Source organism: Rana temporaria, chromosome 2 (assembly GCF_905171775.1).
Source record: "Rana temporaria chromosome 2, aRanTem1.1, whole genome shotgun sequence".
Taxonomy (NCBI): Eukaryota; Metazoa; Chordata; class Amphibia; order Anura; family Ranidae; genus Rana; species Rana temporaria.
In genome coordinates, this window is record NC_053490.1 from 416,970,465 (window position 1) to 416,989,529 (window position 19,065).

At 39.1% G+C, this 19,065-nt stretch overlaps 1 protein-coding gene and 1 pseudogene across 1 annotated transcript in view; one reads left to right on the forward strand and one right to left on the reverse strand.

The window, feature by feature from the left end:
* The window catches only part of IL1RAPL1 (interleukin 1 receptor accessory protein like 1), a 1,739,707-nt gene that overhangs the window by 1,055,663 nt on the left and 664,979 nt on the right, over positions 1-19,065 (reverse strand). The gene's annotated exons all lie outside the window — the stretch shown is intronic.
* LOC120929960 lies at positions 5,312-5,488 on the forward strand (annotated as a pseudogene).

The following is a 19,065-nucleotide window of genomic DNA, read 5'->3' on the forward strand; positions in this document are numbered from 1 at the left end:
AGCTGATACCCAGGTTATGGCATCCAGCTGCAGCAATAGCTCCAGTATTCCACTTCAAAACTATTATGTATTTTTCCAGTTAGGTGGTCTTGAAGTGGGTAATACTGTAGAAATGCATCCTGCTCTTGTTCTTTCAATGTAGTAGATTGACTCCTATATGTATTATATTTATTCTTAAAGAGCTGAACTATGGAAACTTTGTCAAAGAATAAAATCTGGCAGTGGACAAACAATTAGTTACTTAATATTGTCTGTGGTCTCTATACCGCAGATTTTTCCCCATTATAGACTTACCAGGCATTGTTCTGCACTGTAGGGTTGATTTATTAAAACTGGAGAGTGCAAAATATGGTGCAACTGTGCATGGTAGCCAATCAACTTCTAACTTCAGCATGTTCAATTAAGCTTTGTCAAAAATCTTAGAAGCTGATTGGTTTCTATGCAGAGCTACACCAGATTTTGCACTCTCCAGATTTAGTTAATCAACCCCGTGTCTCTCTGTGGATGTGGCCATCTGGAAAAGGCAAGGCTTTGCTACATCATATCAGAATCTCCAGCAAGAACAACAGTGGGCAACATAGTAATGACAGTAGCAGCAATGCCTTCATGTCACACTGCAGATATACAGCTATGAAATTGAATGAATAGAAGTACTTAGGCACAATCACAAAACAAAAAGTGCACGTCAAGTTTTCAGAAGGAATTCAAAGCAAAAGATACATTTTTCATGGTATTGCTTTGGCACAATTAACACACTCAGAGGTTCCCTATAACATAGCATTTCTTCACTTTTAAATGTTTTCTACTTTAACAAAATACAAAAACAAAAAAGAAGCTTGTTGTTACTGTCATTTTTTTTCTCTAGACATGTATTATTTATTTATTTTTTTACCTTCATGATTTCTCTCCTATTTCACAAATGAAATGTGTTGCAGGTGTTTTGCATTTTTTTCTTTGCATTCAGTGTTACATAGATGAAAAAGCTTATTTGTTACAATCTTCTTTGAATAAACTTTGATTGTGAAAAAAAGAAAAAGCTGTATCTCTTTTTATGCAATTTTTCAAACCTTTTTTTCTAGTTCTCTGCAATCAGCAGGAGAAAAGCAACTAAAAGAGAAGGAATGTAAGAAATGAAGACTAGATGGAATTACAATAATTGTTTAACCACTACCCGTCAGCTGTACGACTTTATACGGCCGCGGGGTGGTTCTGAATCTCTAACTGGCCGTGTTTTTACGGCCTGCCCGCGCATCCAGCGGCGCGTGCACGTCCGGCGGCGGCGCGCGCGTGCTCGCCGCATCGCTGAGATGCCAATGCGAGTGTCTGGCGGCCGTGATGTCCGCCAGGGACTCGGGATCGGCGGCTACAGGGACAAGACGTGGAGCTCTGTGTGTAAACACAGAGATCCATGTCCTGTCAGGGGAGAGAGGAGACCGATCTGTGTCCCTTGTACATAGGGACATAGATCGGTCACCCCCCCCCTCCACCTACAGTTAGAACACAATTTAGGGTACACATTTAACCCCTTCCTCACCCCCTAGTGTTAACCCCTTCAATGCCAGTCACATTTATACAGTAATTAGTGCATATTTATATCACTGATCGCTGTATAAATGTGAATGGCGCCAAAAATGTGTCAAAAGTGTCCGATGTATCCGCCATAATCTCACAGTCACGAAAAAAATGCTGATCACCCCCACTAGTAGTAAAAAAAAAAATAAAAAATAATAATAATTATGTCCCCTATTTTGTAAGCGCAATAACTTTTGCGATTTTTTTTTTTTTTTTCCCAAAAATATGTAGAAGAATACGTATCACCTAGACTGAGAAAAAAACATTTTCTTTAAAAAATTGGGCTATTTATTACAGCAACAAGTAAAAAATATAGTTTTTTTTTCAAAATTGTCGCTCTATTTTTGTTTATAGCGCAAAAAATAAAAAACACAGAGGTGATCAAATACCACCAAAAGAAAGCTCTATTTGTGGGGAAAAAAGGACGTAAATTTTGTTTGGGAGCCACGTCGCACGACCGCGCAATTGTCAGTTAAAGTGACGCAGTGCCACAAGCTGAAATTTCACCTGGTCAGGAAGGGGTATATGTGCCCTGTAAGGAAGTGGTTAAACAAGCATAACTATTTTTTTAAAGACCTTAGAATGAAGGATTAATAGAGAATAAAATTTATGTGGGTGTTTTTTTTAGTCCTTGCTGTGCGCACTCATTTAAGTTGTAGGGCTGCCCATTGGATCTGTCAAATAGGCAGACAAGCTGATTCACTTTGCAATAAGAAATAAAAAACAATATGCAAAATCAGTATTCCAAATAAACCAATAGAAATTCACTTTTACTGTCCTAACATAAAAACTGAAATCTGGTTACTATGGATTGCTGCACAAATTATTGAATAACTAGCTCCATAACTCAGTTTACAACAAAGTCGCTTGAAAATTACTTTGCAAGTATATATGTTTGCTGTGTATATCAAGAATAAGAAAAGCAAAAATAAAAAAAAATCATAGACTGCCTTACTAATAATTAGCTGTGTTCTAAACATATTTTTATTGTATCATTCCATGCTGTGAAGACTTCTAATGTATATCCCAAGAGTTATTACTAAATTTTAGCACAATGTATGTTCATTATTCTGCTAAAATATGTGATGACAGACTAAAGTGTCAGAAGATGGAGACTAAACTCTGGAGGAATCTTTTACATGGATTAATCTGTGTGATCTTTAACTGACTGTGACATGTGAATGAAGTGTTTTAAATAGGCATTAGAAAGACAGAAAACACTCTACTGCTCCAGGTATACTATATGTTCGATGTGCGGGGTCCATATGAGCATAAAGGATGACTCCAACTTATGCCGCGTACACACAACCGTTTTTCATGATGTGAAAAATGCAATTTTTTAAAATGGTCATTAAAAACGATCGTGTGTAGGCTCCAGAGCATTTTTCTCGACGTGAAAAATGGGCATTCAAAATTTAGAACATGCTCGATGTCGATTTTCATGCCGTGAAAAACGATCGTGTGTAGGCTTTAACGACTTGAAAAAAATGTGCATGCTCAGAAGCAAGTTATGAGACGGGAGCACTCATTCTGGTAAAACTAGCATTTGTAATGGAGATAGCACATTCGTCACGCTGTAACAGACTTAAAAGCACGAAGACTGAAAAGCGTGAATCGTCTCTCACCAAACTTTTACTAACATGAAATCAGCAAAAGCAGCCCAAAGAATGGCACCATCTGAATGAAACTTCCCCTTCATAGTGCCATTGTACGTGTTGTACGTCACCGCGCTTTGCTCGAGCATTTTTTTTTCACGATAATGTGTATGCAAGGCAGGCTTGACAAGAATCACGTTGAAAAAAAACTTTGTTTTTTATAGGACATTAAAATTGTTATGTGTACGCGGCTTAAGTGTTTTGGTTGTCACTATAAAGTCAGATAGATATTTTAAGGGAATGTTATGTAAAAAGAAAAAAAAGAAGTTAATTGAACCGTTGTAGACTGCATAGCAAGAGATAGCATCCCCCCAACTCCTCATAGCTCAGATGTCCTCATCCACATGTTTATTTTAGACCTAGGGCTTAGGGGTAGATGTGTGATTATTAGTCTGGACTGGAAGGGTATATAAGCCAAAGCTATTCTCTCAGCATCCAGATTGTGTTTTTTTTTTTTTTTTTATAAATTCTTTATTTTTCATATGTTTCTTCACAAAATTCCAGTTAATCTTGGTGTAACATTTATATTACAGTCTGTCACTTCCTAAGTTACTACTTAGCTTATTATAAACTCCTCTATCCCTTTCCTTATCATTCACCCTCTTCCCTTCCCACCCCCCTCCCCAGAACCCAGAAAAAAAACTCTCCTCTGCATTGCCCTGCTTTTCTCTCCCTGCAAAGTCACTTACTCATCTACTCTTCTCTCTTCCCTGTATGCCATGTAGGGGGCCCATGTCTTTCAGTACCTCCCATCTTGATCTTTCATCATCAGAGTAAGATTCTCCATTTGTTGAATTTCTGCAATTCTCGCAAACCACTGTGCCCTTGATGGAGGGCTTTCACACTTCCACAGGACAAGGACACACACCCTTGCTGCTACCAGCAAATGTCTCAGTAAGGATTTTTTTATATTTTTCCGTTGAGATAGGTATATCAAACAATAGATATTTATCCGGGTTCTCTCCTAACAGTACTCCTGGTATTAATTTAGTAGTTTCAGCTACCATTCTCCAAAATTCTTAAATTTTTAGCACATTCCCAAAAAATGTTCAATATAGTACCTTCTGCTTCCTTACATCACCAACAAATGTCTGATATTTTGGGATATATCCAATGTAGCACCAATGGTGTTTTGTACCATCTAGTAAGAATTTTATATCCCCCCTCTTAGTATCTACTCGCAACTGAATCTTTTTGATTAAATACCAGGATCTTGTTTCTCTGCTCTTGAGAAAATCCCAGGTCTCTCTCCCACTCTCAAAGGAAGGTAAGTTCCTGTGGGGTTTCCAAATCGGTTAGTGTAACATAGAAATATGAAACAAATGTTTTCATGTTTCACCCTTCAAACCCTTCGAACCCTGTCGGTAGCCTAACTTCCGCATACGTATTTGACTTAGATCTGATGAAGGTATCTAATTGCATCTTCCTTAAAAAGTCTAGTTCTGGTGCTATTTCTCTTTCGATCTCTTCAAATTGTCTTTTCCACTGTTAAAGAAAAATCATTATATATAATAGCCCAAAGAAAAACCTTATCTAAAAAAAGTCTGTGCTGACCTTTGCATTTTCATCCACTTCAAAGCAATTAATTCAGAATATAAACAGTTGTTTAATTTGGGCCTGGACACTTGTCTCACCTCTCTGCCTGTGCATCTGCTCTATTTTTACATTAGAGGTTAGAAGGATGGCAGTGGGGAGACATATATAGACAGAAATTACTGAATTCAGCGAGGGCTTGTTTAGGATATGCAAATGTTTTAATGTCCATAGTCTGGTCACAGTTCCACAGTTCCACACAACATAGATAATAACATTGTTTTATTTTTTAGTTAGTATATTTAGATTTAGAATATATTGTTTTTTTAATAGAACCTATATCAATGTAAGTTTATGTAATTCAAATTAACAGTAATTATGAGTTTTTCTTTTTACCTAGTCCTATTTGGAATAATATTAGAATTAGAATAAGAATTTTCAGTCTCCCAAACTAAGGCTGGCCATACATGGTTAAAATCTCAGCCAGTCCAGCAGGAACCAGCCAAGATTCAAACCATTACTGGGCAAGCTGAATGTACCAAGTAGATTGATTGGCTTCTCTGCCTTTTGGCTAAGATCAAGTGTAGTATCTGTTCTTATCAGTTGCCAGGAGGTGGCGCTGTGCTAACCGTCCCTAGTACACGGCAAGGTGGAAAAGGATGGCGGTGGCATATGCAAAACCTGCTGGTGTGGAGGTAAAAGCCTTCTGATGAGGATGGAGAACAATGGGGTCGAGGCGGAGGGTCGGGGGTTTTTCTGGCCTTTTGACTGGTGTTGGCGATACTCCTATCAGCATCCGGTGGAGGAGCCGGTGAGCCCGGTCTGGGAGGTGAGCCTGGCCTGGGTGAGCCATGCAAATTTGCTGGATCGACGGGGGTCTGGAAGGTTTAGTACCGGTGGAGGATGCTGGGTAATCGGTGGCTCTCCCTGAGAAAACCCAGAAGGGCTCCCATTCTGGTAGGAGAAGAGTGCGGCACTGATTCGGTCAGGGGTCGGATGGGAACCAAAAAGCCTATGGTGAAGGTGCCCCTGGAGTGGCAGTTCAGGGGTGCCATAATTGCACTAGTGATTCTCTCAGCACTTTTGCCTTCTGGCTCCACGGTCACTTCACCATACACACTTTTTTAGCACCTGCCTCTAGGGCCGAGGAATTTTTGATTCCTGGCCAGAGGGCTGGCTATCAATGGTCACTTTCATTCATTCTCATTTTCATTCTTCCTCATCTTCCTTCTCCCCCACTTTTTTTTTTATTTATCCCTTGTTTGTCACTTTTTTGTATTTTTTTGTTTGGTGTCACGTTTTTTCACAGTGTGATCAGTAGGGTGTAGGTCCTCGGGCCTGCCCTTAACGTCTTAGGAGTGGGTGGACATGGCCTTCTGGCTTAGTTCGCCTGCTCTCATGGGGTCTCCCTTCAGGGGAGCCCCACCTAGTACTTGGGTGGGTACTGTTTCGGGAGACCCTCCAAAGAATGGGGTCCGTCTGGCTTCGGCTGCACGGACCTCAGTCCCCGTCTGGAGCCTAACGCCCCTGGGGATCAGGGTCAGATCCTTCTTTATGGAGAACAAATGTAACACCCGTTGCACGTTTTTTTGTTTTTGGCACCGGGTGGAGTTTTTGGGTGTGTTTCACACGCCATGGGCTTTAAAAAAAAAAAGTTGATTGATTGATTAACTTGGGTACAACCAGTCTGATGGATACGCTAATTATTATTGCTAGTAGCTGCCCCCCACCCTGCTGTGAGAAGACAATTGCTGATTTCCCTGTCAACATTGTCTGTGTTTATGAGGGAATCATGCAAATAAATTTTCTTCTTCCCGTGGTTGCAGGAAAAAAGTTTGTAATGCGTAACTATTGTTCAGTTTGGGTACTCAATGTTTATTTATTGACAGTATCTACATGCCTTGCACTGATAATCACTGAAAAAATATGTATAAATGCATATTAAGGATGCATATACAGTATGTATTTTGATGAGTCACATATTTTAATACTAACAACTACTGATTTTGCTCATGTAACTTGCAAGGTCACCCAATTATCATAATTGATTCCACCATGTACCAAGGCTGAAAGTGTAATTTACCAACATTGAATTCATGGAAAAAATATCCACACATGTCTCAGGAATGTGCATATGTGTACAAATTAATTTTCAGAAATATTAGAGACATAATAATTCAGCTCTTTATTTCCATAATACTTCATTTAAACCTCTGAAAATAAGAATATATTTTACCTTGGGTAATATGTTTGAGATCACTAAACTATGAGAGACCTGTCGAAAAAAAAAAAAAAGTATGCACAAAGTCAAAGCATAATCAGAGATTGACAAATGCTGATTACTTAATTGCCTTGGCCTAGTCATTATTGATATGAGCTGATGAGCTGACAAGCAAGATAGGAGACAACAAAGAAAATATACAGCAAGTCAAATAAAACCAGTGTTTTATGTAGGTGTTGGGTGCCTCTGGGCAGGTTGTAAATAGATGGAAGTTTCAAAGTGATATAAGTCAATTAATTTACGTGGCAGTGTTATTCCAATGAATATGTAAATGAGCATCTGCCCAGGATGCCTTAACTGAAAACTATAGCTCTAACATTTACAAGTTAACACATTGAAATTCCAGGGGTTAATAATAATATTGCTTTTATTTCTAGGTGGCCTTGTCCCACATATACAAATATATGCTTATATATAGATAAATACATTAGCAGCCCAGAAACTTTTCACACACTTCGAATGAGGCCCTGTCACCAATTGCACAGAAAAGCATGGATTTAAGTATTTTAAATGCTTTCTTGTAGTATTTTCCTTTTTATAAATGTTTTTTTTTTTTTTCATTTTCAACTTTGCTTTAACCAGTTAAGCCCCGGACCAATATGCAGCCTAAAGACCCAAGGTGTTTTTACAGTTCGGGACTGCGTCGCTTTAACAGACAATTGCGCGGTCGTGCGACGTGGCTCCCAAACAAAATTGGCGTCCTTTTTCCCCCCACAAATAGAGCTTTCTTTTGGTGGTCTTTGATCACATCTGCGGTTTTTAGTTTTTGCGCTATAAACAAAAATAGAGCGACAATTTTGAAAAAAATTCAATATTTTTTACTTTTTGCTATAATAAATATCCCCCAAAAACATATATAAAAACATTTTTTTTCCTCAGTTTAGGCCGATACGTATTCTTCTACCTATTTTTAGTAAAAAAAATCGCAATAAGCGTTTATCGATTGGTTTGCGCAAAATTTATAGTGTTTACAAAATAGGGGATAGTTTTATTGCATTTTTATTATTTTTTTTTTTTTTTACTACTAATGGCGGCGATCAGCAATTTTTTTCGTGACTGCGACATTATGGCGGACACTTCGGACAATTTTGACACATTTTTGGGACCATTGTCATTTTCACAGCAAAAAATGCATTTAAATTGCATTCTTTATTGTGAAAATGACAGTTGCAGTTTGGGAGTTAACCACAGGTGGCGCTGTAGGAGTTAGGGTGCACCTAGTATGTGTTTACAACTGTTTGGGGGTGTGGCTGTAGGAATGACGTCATCGATCGTGTCTTCCCTATAAAGGGAATGACGCGATCGATGCGCCGCCATAGTGAAGGACGGGGAAGCCGTGTTTACACACGGCTCTCCCCGTTCTTCAGCTCCAGGGAGCGATCGCGACGGAGCGGCTATAAACAAATAGCCGCGCCGTGGTCCCGGATCGCTCCCCGAGCGGACCCGACCTCCGCATGTAGCGGGGGGGGGTCCCGATCGGACCCCCCACCCGCTAATAGGCGAGGACGTACGTGTACGCCCATGTGCCTGTACGTGCCATATTGTGGACGTATATGTAAATGCGGGGGTCGGGAACTGGTTAAATTAGTTTAAAAAAATGATAACTAGTAAATGTGATTAGTCGTCAATTGCCTCTCATCGGGAGCAGCGATCAGTGACATGTCACTCATAGCCACGCCCCATAACAGTTAGAATAACTCCCTAGGACACACTTAACCCCTTCAGCGCCCCCTACATGTTAACCCCCTCACTGCCAGTGTAATTTTTACAGTGATCAGTGCATTTTTATAGCACTGATCGCTGTAAAAATTACAATGGTCCCAAAATGGTGTCAAAAGTGTCTGATGCATCCGCCATAATGTCGCAGTCATGATAAAAAATCTCTGATCGATGCCATTACTAGTAAAAAACAAATATTAATAAAAATGCCATAAAACTATCCCCTATTTTGTAGACGCTATAACTTTTGCGCAAACCAATCAATAAACGCTTATTGTGATTTTATTTACCAAAAAAATGTAGAAGGATACGTATCAGCCTAAACTGAGGAAAAAAAACTTTTTTATGTATTTTTTGGGGATATTTATTATAGCAAAAGCTTATTTTTATTTATAGCGCAAAAAATAAAAACTGCAGAGGTGATCAAATACCACCAAAAGAAAGCTCTATTTATGGGAAAGAAATATGTCAATTTTGTTTTGAAAGCCACGCTGCACGACCGTGCAATTGTCAGCTAAAGCAACGCAGTGCCGAATCGCAAAAAGTAGCCTAGTCTTTGGCCAGCCAAATGGTCGGGGGCTTAAGTGGTTAATGAGTGCCCAAAAAGAGTTATTGAACCAAAGTTCTAATTCCTAGTACACATGAAGAGAAAACCAGACAAAAAATACTGCTTTCAGAGCGATCATCTGATAATCTGATCGTTAGTACACAGCTTTTAAGAGCCGATCAGGACAGTTCATGCTAAATTATCTGTGAAATGTTCTTTTACGATAAAAGAACAAATGATTTTTTTTTAATGAGGACATCAGTATTGGTTCATAAAAAAATGAGTCACAAAGACCACATGTTTGTAAGCAAAACAATATATTACAATACATTACAATACATTACATCATTGCGGGATGTTGTATTCTGTCTTATGAGAATTTTCATAAATCTAGTAACCTATTAATTTTTGTTATGAGACTACTATGCAAAAAATAAAAATGGATGATCATTTGTCCGATATTCTCATTGTGTGTGCCAGGCTTAAGTTAATGAAAAGACTCAATAGTTTAAATTAAGAGGTGTGCAGAAGACCTTTGGTTTGCGAAACCACAAGTCAAAGACTGAACTATAACATATTAAAATACCAAGTTTCATTAAGTTACAGATGAGTGAAACGTAACCCTTGATAGCATACCAATCATTGCAAGGATCCCTCACGGCTAACAATTAATATAGACATTTCCTGTGTTAATACAGAACTTTTTCAAGCTTACTTAAAAAAAAGTTTTAACTATTATATCTTGAACAGCATATTTGTACTGCATTTTGTTAAGACAATCCAATAGAGCTATTACATTGGAAAGCAAAAAAATAATCATAAGCATGCTTATCATATCAACATTTAACACACTTAGAGATAACACAATATTTTTTTCAGCTAACATTTTTAGATAAAGCATCCCAGAAATCAAATTTTATGTTTTTACATTAAAAAATCAATAACATTTTGTCATGACATAACTTTTTACCACATAACATTTTGTCATAAAGTTATGTTGTTACAACAAAGTGCTTAGTTTGCAACTACTGCTACCAGAGTTCAAATGACTGCTTGGTGGATAAACAGTCTGAAAATCTTTTGTGTATGGTTCAGAACAGAGCATTCATCAAACTGACAGATTAAATTAACTTTACATACCAGCACATAAACTTCAATATGTATAGTAATACTATGAAATGAAGTTTGAACTGTACACAAGGAAAGAATAATTACAAGATAAAGTTTCTTTTGTCTGAAAAACAACAGAAAAAAAGGAAACAATATTAATCTCCTGAAAGGGTTGACATGAGTCAAAGTATATATATATATATATATATATATATATATATATATATATATATATATACATATATGTGTATGTATATATATATATAACTATATATAAATAAACACACACACACTACATTTCCAAAATTGATAGATAGTCTGCCTTTACACGCACATGGGGCCAGATTCAGAAAGAGTAATGCCGGCGTATCAGTGATACGCCGGCATAACTCACACTTTGCGCCGGCTTATCTGTTTTTCTGTATGCAGAAAACAAGATAAGCCGGTTTGCAGCAAAGATCTGACAGGCGTAATTGTATTACACCATTGGATCTTAACTGCAATTAAAAAATGGCCGCTGGGGGCGTTCTCGCTGATTTACTCCGAGAATATGTAAATCAGCGAGATACACCAATTCACGAACATACGCGGGCCCGACGCAGTCACTTTACTCCGTTTACGTACGGGTTTTCCCAGCGTAAAGATAAAGCTACCCAAAGCAGGCGCATCCTATGTTAAGTATGGACGTCGTGACCGTGGGAAATTTGAAAATGTTTACGTCGTTTGCGTAACTCGTCCGTGAATGGGGATTTACGTCGATTACGTTCACGTCAAAAACACTGTGATAATTTGGAGCATGCGCACTGGGATTTTTCTAAGGCCGGCACATGCGCAGTACGTTCGGCACGTGGACGCGCCTAATTTAAATAGGAGACGCCCCCTACCCGCCTATTTTGAATTAGGCCGCCCAATTTACGCTACGCCGCCACAACTTAACACGCAAGTGCTTTGTGAATACAGCACTTGCGTGTTAAGTTGCGGCGGCTTAACGTAAATAAGAAAAGTTACGCCGCCGCAACTTTGCGCGCGGCTTTCTGAATCTGGCCTAAGAACTTTATTGGCATCCCAGTCTTAAACCGTAGGGTTCAATATCGAGTTGGCCCACCCTTTGCAGCTATAACAGTTTCAACTCTTCTGGGAAGACTGTCCACAAGGTTTAGGATGTTTTGTCTATGGCAATGTTTGATCATTCCCCCAGAAGCGCATTTGTGCGTTCAGGCACTGATGTGGATGAAAAGGCTTGCAGTCTCTGCTTTAATTCATCCCAAAGGTGTTCTATCAAGTTGAGGTCAAGACCAGTCAAGGATCTCTGCAGGTCAGTTAAGTTCCTCCACCCCAAACTCGCTTATCCATGTCTTTATGGACCTTGCATTGAGCACTGGTCCAAATCATTTGGTGGTGGGGTTTATGGTGTGGGGTTGTTTTCAGGGGTTGGACTTGGCTCCTTATGTCCAGTGAAGAGAACTGTTAAGGTGTCAGCATACCAAGACACTTTTGAAAATGTCAAGCTCCCAACTTTGTGAGGACAGTTTGGTGATGGCTCATTCATGTTCCTACCAGTGCACAAACATGGTCCATAAAAACATGGATGAGTGAGTTTTGGGTGGAAGAACCAGATTGTCCTGACCTCAACCCTATAGAAGCCTTTGGGATGAAATTCACTATGGCCTAACATCAATTATAAAAAAAATGCATTAAAGTGTTTCTGGGCTCAGATTGCATTTTATGCAATAAGTTCAAAAACCTTTGGGTTCCGCTTTTTCCCTAGCCCCATTATAATTATCTGAGCCCCATCTTAATCCAGTGATGTGCATGGGAGCAGCGGCTTTTAGATATATCTCTCTCCTCTCTTGGCCCACACAGCGGTCGAGCCAGCAAGCTAGTGAGGTGAGAGCGGGAGGTGGGGCCGAGTCATGCTCTGTGTGTGAATGGACACACAGAGTGAGGCTCACTCCCAAGCCTTCTTATGTGCTCCTATAGCAAGAGGCTAATCCAAAACCCCCAACAATTCCAGAGAAACATATGTCAGAGAATATGTTACAGCATGTCACTGACTGAGCTGGACATAAGAAATTGTGGACTTAAATCCTCCAGTCTCAACTCCCATCCCTTGATATTATTACTTACCTTGGTAATGTCCCTAATTGCTTCTGTGATGCTTAAATGTATTTGGTCCTGCCAATAAAGCTAATTTAAATTTTATTTGAGAGAGAGAGAGGAGGGGATAGAGGGCAAGAGAAAGATGAGTTAGAGAGAGAGTTAAATTAGGAGAAATATAGGACCTGAGTGAGGGAAATAGAGAGAGAGAGAGAGAAAGAGGGTAGGGTAACAGACAGAGAAATGGGAGGGGAGTGTTAGCTCTATTCTGAACCCTCATTGAACAGGATTTTTAAAACTGTTTTTGCTTTGGTACATGTGCCATTTATATGACAAGTGCTTTCTATTAGCTTAGAAAATGGCTAGTACTGTTTTTATTGTTAAGCTCCCATTGACTTCAAAAGGTTCAGCACCTAAGGTGCAGCAAACCTGCCTCAGACCGAACCCAAGCTCAACCCCAAGTTCAGCTCATCCTTAGTCACCATATTTCTTCCTTCATCCCTACTGATCACCACATCCTCCCCACTAATAACAAGTGGCTTGCAGTGCCTGGCTCACATGCTCTATTTTGTTCCAAAGTATCACTATGATAATATTTATGCTTATCTAGTAGCTAACCAGAAATAATAAGGTTGCAGTTCTCTAGCACACAAGTAAAGTCCTCTTCATCCTGCTAACACAGACATTTCAATTTTAGGAGGACCCTCTACACAGTGCACATTTACATTTTCAATGAACAAAGGTTGTCACTTCTCTTTAAATATCATTTTTGAAAGAGTATATAGCCTGCATGTTTAATTGCAACCATTTCCCACCTCTGTTTTATCTATCTAAAGTAAGAAAAAGAAAGGAGAATCAGTTTTTTTTACCAAGATTTCCAATCATGAGGCCTTTTGTGTCAGGTCGCTGAAATGTCATAGCATTTGGACATGAAACATTTTACTTGTAGAAACATATTCTTGTTTTCAATTTGTTATAAAAAAAGTTTCAAAGGATACATATTTGTCATAACACACTTTAGATAAAGGAAAGGGGACATTAAAATTATAAAGCCTTTGTGTGGGAAATAAATCAGTGTATTTTTTTAACATCTTATTCAGAGAAAATGCCAATTTACAACATTTTTATCATTTACAACATTTACATCAAATTATTTCATCACTTTCAACAAGACTTCATAAGAAATATACTCTCCTAGGACTTGATTAGAAATGATTTGCTTTTCCCTTTTCTCTCTGATAACCAAATGCTAATTAGAAATATTCTTAAATTCAAAAGACCTCCTGAACTGTCATTAAGACTTCACAGTACCTGGATATCATATTTAAAATGCAATTAAATTCCTTACAATACACAACTATATTCATGTATTAAAAATCTACTCTCCTGATAATACGATGCTTGGTAATATACAGTAGATGGATCACTTTGATCTCATTCTACTTTGCTGCTCTAGAAACTGTTACACAACGTTCTAATTGCAAACAACAGCTTTCTATTATATGAAACATACCACAATAATATAAAAACATATAATGATCAGGTACACATTTTCTTTACTGTGACCCTTACAATTTTGAAATCAAAAGTCAACTTTGCATTCTTAAAGGGTATCTGTACTAGCAACTTGGAATACTACACTGAGCAAAATTATAAACGCACAACTTTTGTGTTTTCGCCTATTAATCATAAGCTGAACTCAAAGATCTATGACTTTTTTAATGTACACAAAATTCCTATTTCTCTTAAATACTGTTCACAAATCTGTCTAAATCTTTGTTAGTGAGCACTTCTCCTTTGCCAAGATAATTCCTCCACCTCACAGGTGTGGCATATCAAGATGCTGAATAGATAGCATGATTATTGTACAGGTGTGCCTTAGACTGGCCACAATAAAAGGTCTCTCTAAAATGTGAAGTTTTACTGTATTGGGGAGGGGGGGGGGGGGTCCGAAAACCAATCAGTATCTGGTATGACCACCATTTGCCTCACACAGTGCAGCACATCTCGTTTGCATAGAGATGATCAGGTTGTTAATTGTGGCCTGTGGAATGTTGGTCCATTCCTCTTCAATGGCTGTTTGAAGTTGCTGGATATTGGCAGGAACTGGAACACGCTGTCATATACGGCAAGCCAGAGCATCCCAAACATGTTCAATGGGTGACATTCCAGGTGAGTATGCTGGCCATGCAAGAACTGGTATGTTTTCAACTTCCAGGAATTGTGTACATGCAACATGGTGCTGTGGATTATCATGCTGCAACATGAGGTAATGGTCATGGATGAATAGCACAACAATGGGCCTCAGGATCTCATCACGGTATTTCTGTGCATTTGAAATACCATCAATAAAATGCACCTGTGTTCGCTGTCCATAGCATACGCCTGCCCATACGATAATCCACCACCACCATGGGCCATTTGATCCACAACGTTGACATCAGCAAACCACTCACCCACATGACACCATACACACTGTCTGCCATCTGCTCTCTACAGTGAAAACCCGGATTCATCCATGAAGAGAACACCTTTTCAAAGTGCCAGACGCCATTGAATGTGAACATTTACCCACTCAAATCAGTTACAACAATGAACTGCAGTCAGGTCGAGACCCCGATGAGGATGATGAGCATGCAGATGAACTTCCCTGAGACAGTTTCTGCCAGTTTGTGCAGAAATTCTATGGTTCTGAAAACTGACTGTTGCAGCAGCTGTCTGGGTGGCTGGCCTCAGATGAGCTTGGAGGTAAAGATGCTGGATGTGGAGGTCCTGGGCTGGTGTGGTTACACGTGGTTTGTGGTTGTGAGGTTGGATGATGTACTGCCAAATTCTCTGAAATGCCTTTGGAGAAGGCTTATGGTAGAGAAATGAATATTCAATTCAATGACAACAGCTCTGGTGTACATTCCTGCAGTCAGCATACCAATTGCACGCTCCCACAAAACTTTCTACATCTGTGGCATTGTGCTGTGTAATAAAACTGCACATTTTAGAATGGCTTTTTATTGTGGTCAGCCTAACGCACACCTGTGCAATAATAATGCTGTCTAATCAGCACCTTGATATGCCTGTGAGGTGGATGGATTATCTTGGCAAAGGAGAAGTGGTCACTAACAACGATTTAGACAGATTTGTGAACAATATTTGAGAGAAATAGACCTATTGTGTGCATAGAAAAAGTTGTAGATCTTGATAAATGATAAATAGGCGAAAACACAAAAGTGTTGCGTTTATAATTTTAGTCAGTGTAAGTTATAAATAACTTGTATTACCAGCTTCATATAATAACTAGCAGTAGAATGAGGGCATCATAAAGTCCTGTAACAGATTTAGTTATTTTTTTATCTGCCCCTTTATCTCCTACCACACGCCACCAGAACAAAACTCTGGTCAACAAGTTTCCTTTAGTTTTAGGTAGAGTTTGGAAAGGCTATCATGTCTGTCAAGTTTTATTGTGGTCGATGGATCCATTGTGGAGATTCCACTCACTTCCTTTCAGAATAGGGAGTGATGGAAACTTTTTTTAGTCAGATTACAACACAGCCTGTGACAAAACACTTCAGAGAAGTAAGAACGGTATATAACTTCTTCCAGGTTATTATTAACATCTGTGTTTTCCTGTCCTTGTGACACTTAAGGCCTCGTACAGACGAGGGGTTATCCGATGGAAACGGTCCGCCGGACTGTTTCCATCAGACATTTCCCCTCCGGATTTTGATCCGATGGCTTGTACACACCATCGGATCAAAATCCGCGTGGAAAACATCTGCGGTCACGTGTCGCGGCGACGTGCGCGACGCTGGAAGGTAAATACTTCCATGCATGCGTCGAATCATTACGACGCATGTGAGGGATGGGAGCGGACGGACTGATCCGGTGAGTCTGTACAGACTACCGGATCAGTCCGCTGGACTGGATTCCAGCGGATAGATTTTGTAGCAAGCTACAAAATTTTTATCCGCTGGGAATCCGTCGGCTGGATTTTTATCCGCCGAAAATTGTCCACTCGGGCCTACACACGACCGGATCTATCTGCTGGAACTGATCCATGGATAAATCCCAGCGGATAGATCCGGTCGTGTGTACGGGGCCTTATGCCGGGTACAGACGAGAGGATTGATCCGCGGATACGACGCTGTCATATAAGGATACCCACGCATGCTAAGAAATTTTTATCTGCTGGAAATCGGTCGGGCAGAAAAAAATCCACGGAAAAAGATCTGCTGGGATGTACACACCAGCGGATCTATCCGCTGGAACTGATCCGCAGATCAATGCCAGCGGATAGATCCTCTCGTGTGTACGGGGCCTAAGTCTCCTCATACAGTATGTCGTCCTGATGACATAGGATACAGGTAGTGAAAGAAAATCTGCCCAACAGGGTCAGTAATAGCAATGAAACTTGTATCTTAAATTTAAAAAACAAAATGTTTGAACTAGAGTTTGGCTATAAATGTTGACTTGCAAATTTCCACAGCATAGAGTTTAATACATTTAGTTATAGCAAAAAAAAAGGTATCTGTTGTGCATCCATACAGCCATCTAACAAAATACATTTTTACATACTGTATATTTTATCATATTTAACATAATCAAAAAGCAACAAAGGCAAACTAGGCACAGAAAGCTCGAAAGTTGAAATATAGTTTGTATATTTGTAAAAACAATATATTTGAAGGAATCTTAACTGTTTCGTGAGATAGTGGAATTTTTTCGTAGGAATGCCAGAGAGAATATAATGTCAGGACATCACAAATGAGTAAAGATGAGAGGATCTGACAAGGTGCTGACAAATGTAACTTTAGGGCGTTCTGGTTGCCATTGAGATATAAAGAAAAAGATGTGCTGTAATTGAGACAGGGCATTAGAGCTAGTAGTTACTGTAAAACTGATACAGTACACTGAGCTCTAGGGCATGCCAAAATATAAACCTCTCAGACTTAAACAAGTGTTAAACAGTAGATTAAGGGATATATCCACCTCCTTGGACATTTTAATACCTTAGTGAAGCAGACCAAGAAAAATTAGCTTGTATATTTTAAATCCCCAGTCAGATTGATAGTGCAACTGTGGGTTTTAGTCTGTATGAAGACAGATCCCACTACAATAGATTACAGTATTTTGTTATTGTACATAGACTCTGCTTTTAAGTATACAAGCCATATACCTACATATGCAACTCATGTAATAAAGAAGAGCTTGTCTTAAAGTTGAACGACAGCAAAAAAAAAAATCTTTCATTAAAATATATTTGCAGAAGCCACATAAGAAAAAAAATCAACTTTATGTTCATCAAATGTCTTTGAAAACAGTTATTGCCTTGTAAAACTAGGGGTGATATAATCACTGTTCTACACTTAGCCTATGCAGAGAGAAGAGCTGTAGTTCGAACCCAGCAGATTCTCATACTACAAGCTGCATATAGGAAACTACAGGTGGGTAAATACAAGACCAGGCACCCTTCCAAATGAGAGAGCAGTAGTGGATTTAATGCAAAACTGTCCAGCACATAAGCAATGTTTAACACAGGATACAAGAAAAAGAACTGCTGCTCCATGTGTATAATCAGAGCCTGATTGGAACACCTATCAGAGTGCCAGCCCCAGCCCACCTCCGTGGAAAACTTTGAAGAGAACAAAATAAATGACTGCACATCCAGAGGTACTAGCTGCCTTTTATTGATCATCATAATAACACCAAAGACACCAACATAAGGTCATGTAGATGCATTTCACACATACACCTTGTGCTTAATCTTGATTAAGCACAAGATGTATGTGTGAAAAGCGTCTACGTGACCTTATGTTGGTGTCTTTGGTCTTATCATGGTGATCAATAAAAGGAAATTGGTACCTCTGGATGTGCAGCCATATCTTTTTTTCATTTCACACAGGATTAATGCACAGATTTGGAAGAAGTATGCATATCACACCAAGTTTCAAGTAAGAATACACATGCCTATTGTATTTAGACAATATTTGTTAATTGTGGAGTTCAATTTTAAGTATAAAGACTGCCAATATTAGCACTGTGCCTCAGCATTCCCTCCTGAGTATTCCAAAATCTGTGAGAATGCTCCAGCTTTGTATTCTTGGGGACCTGGACTATACAGCTTTTAGTTTTTTTTTGTAATGGAGCTGCTGTTTATGATGGATCCTGGCTAAACTTTGGATCACATATTGAAGTGCTGTGAGACCTCTTGATCTGTGAGTCTTGGTAAGCAGTTTTACATGATGGTGGAGGAGCACCAGGACGTTTATTCTTTAAACACAAGTCATAACTTTTGTAGCATGGTATGTCACTCCTTTAAATCACTATATATGTTTGTGTGTTTTTATGACACTGTACAGTATTTGTGATTTCTTATTTCTCAATGCCTAACTTCTTTGTTGTCTTGGATACCCCAACGACTAAAAATCTCTGCAATAATTCCAAATTCTGCTCCTGTCTATCTGGTAGTTATGTGTATGCATATCTCAGCACTTTCTGCATTATGGTATACACTGTACATTTGCGATACAAGTCATATTGTAATTGAATGTTATTAA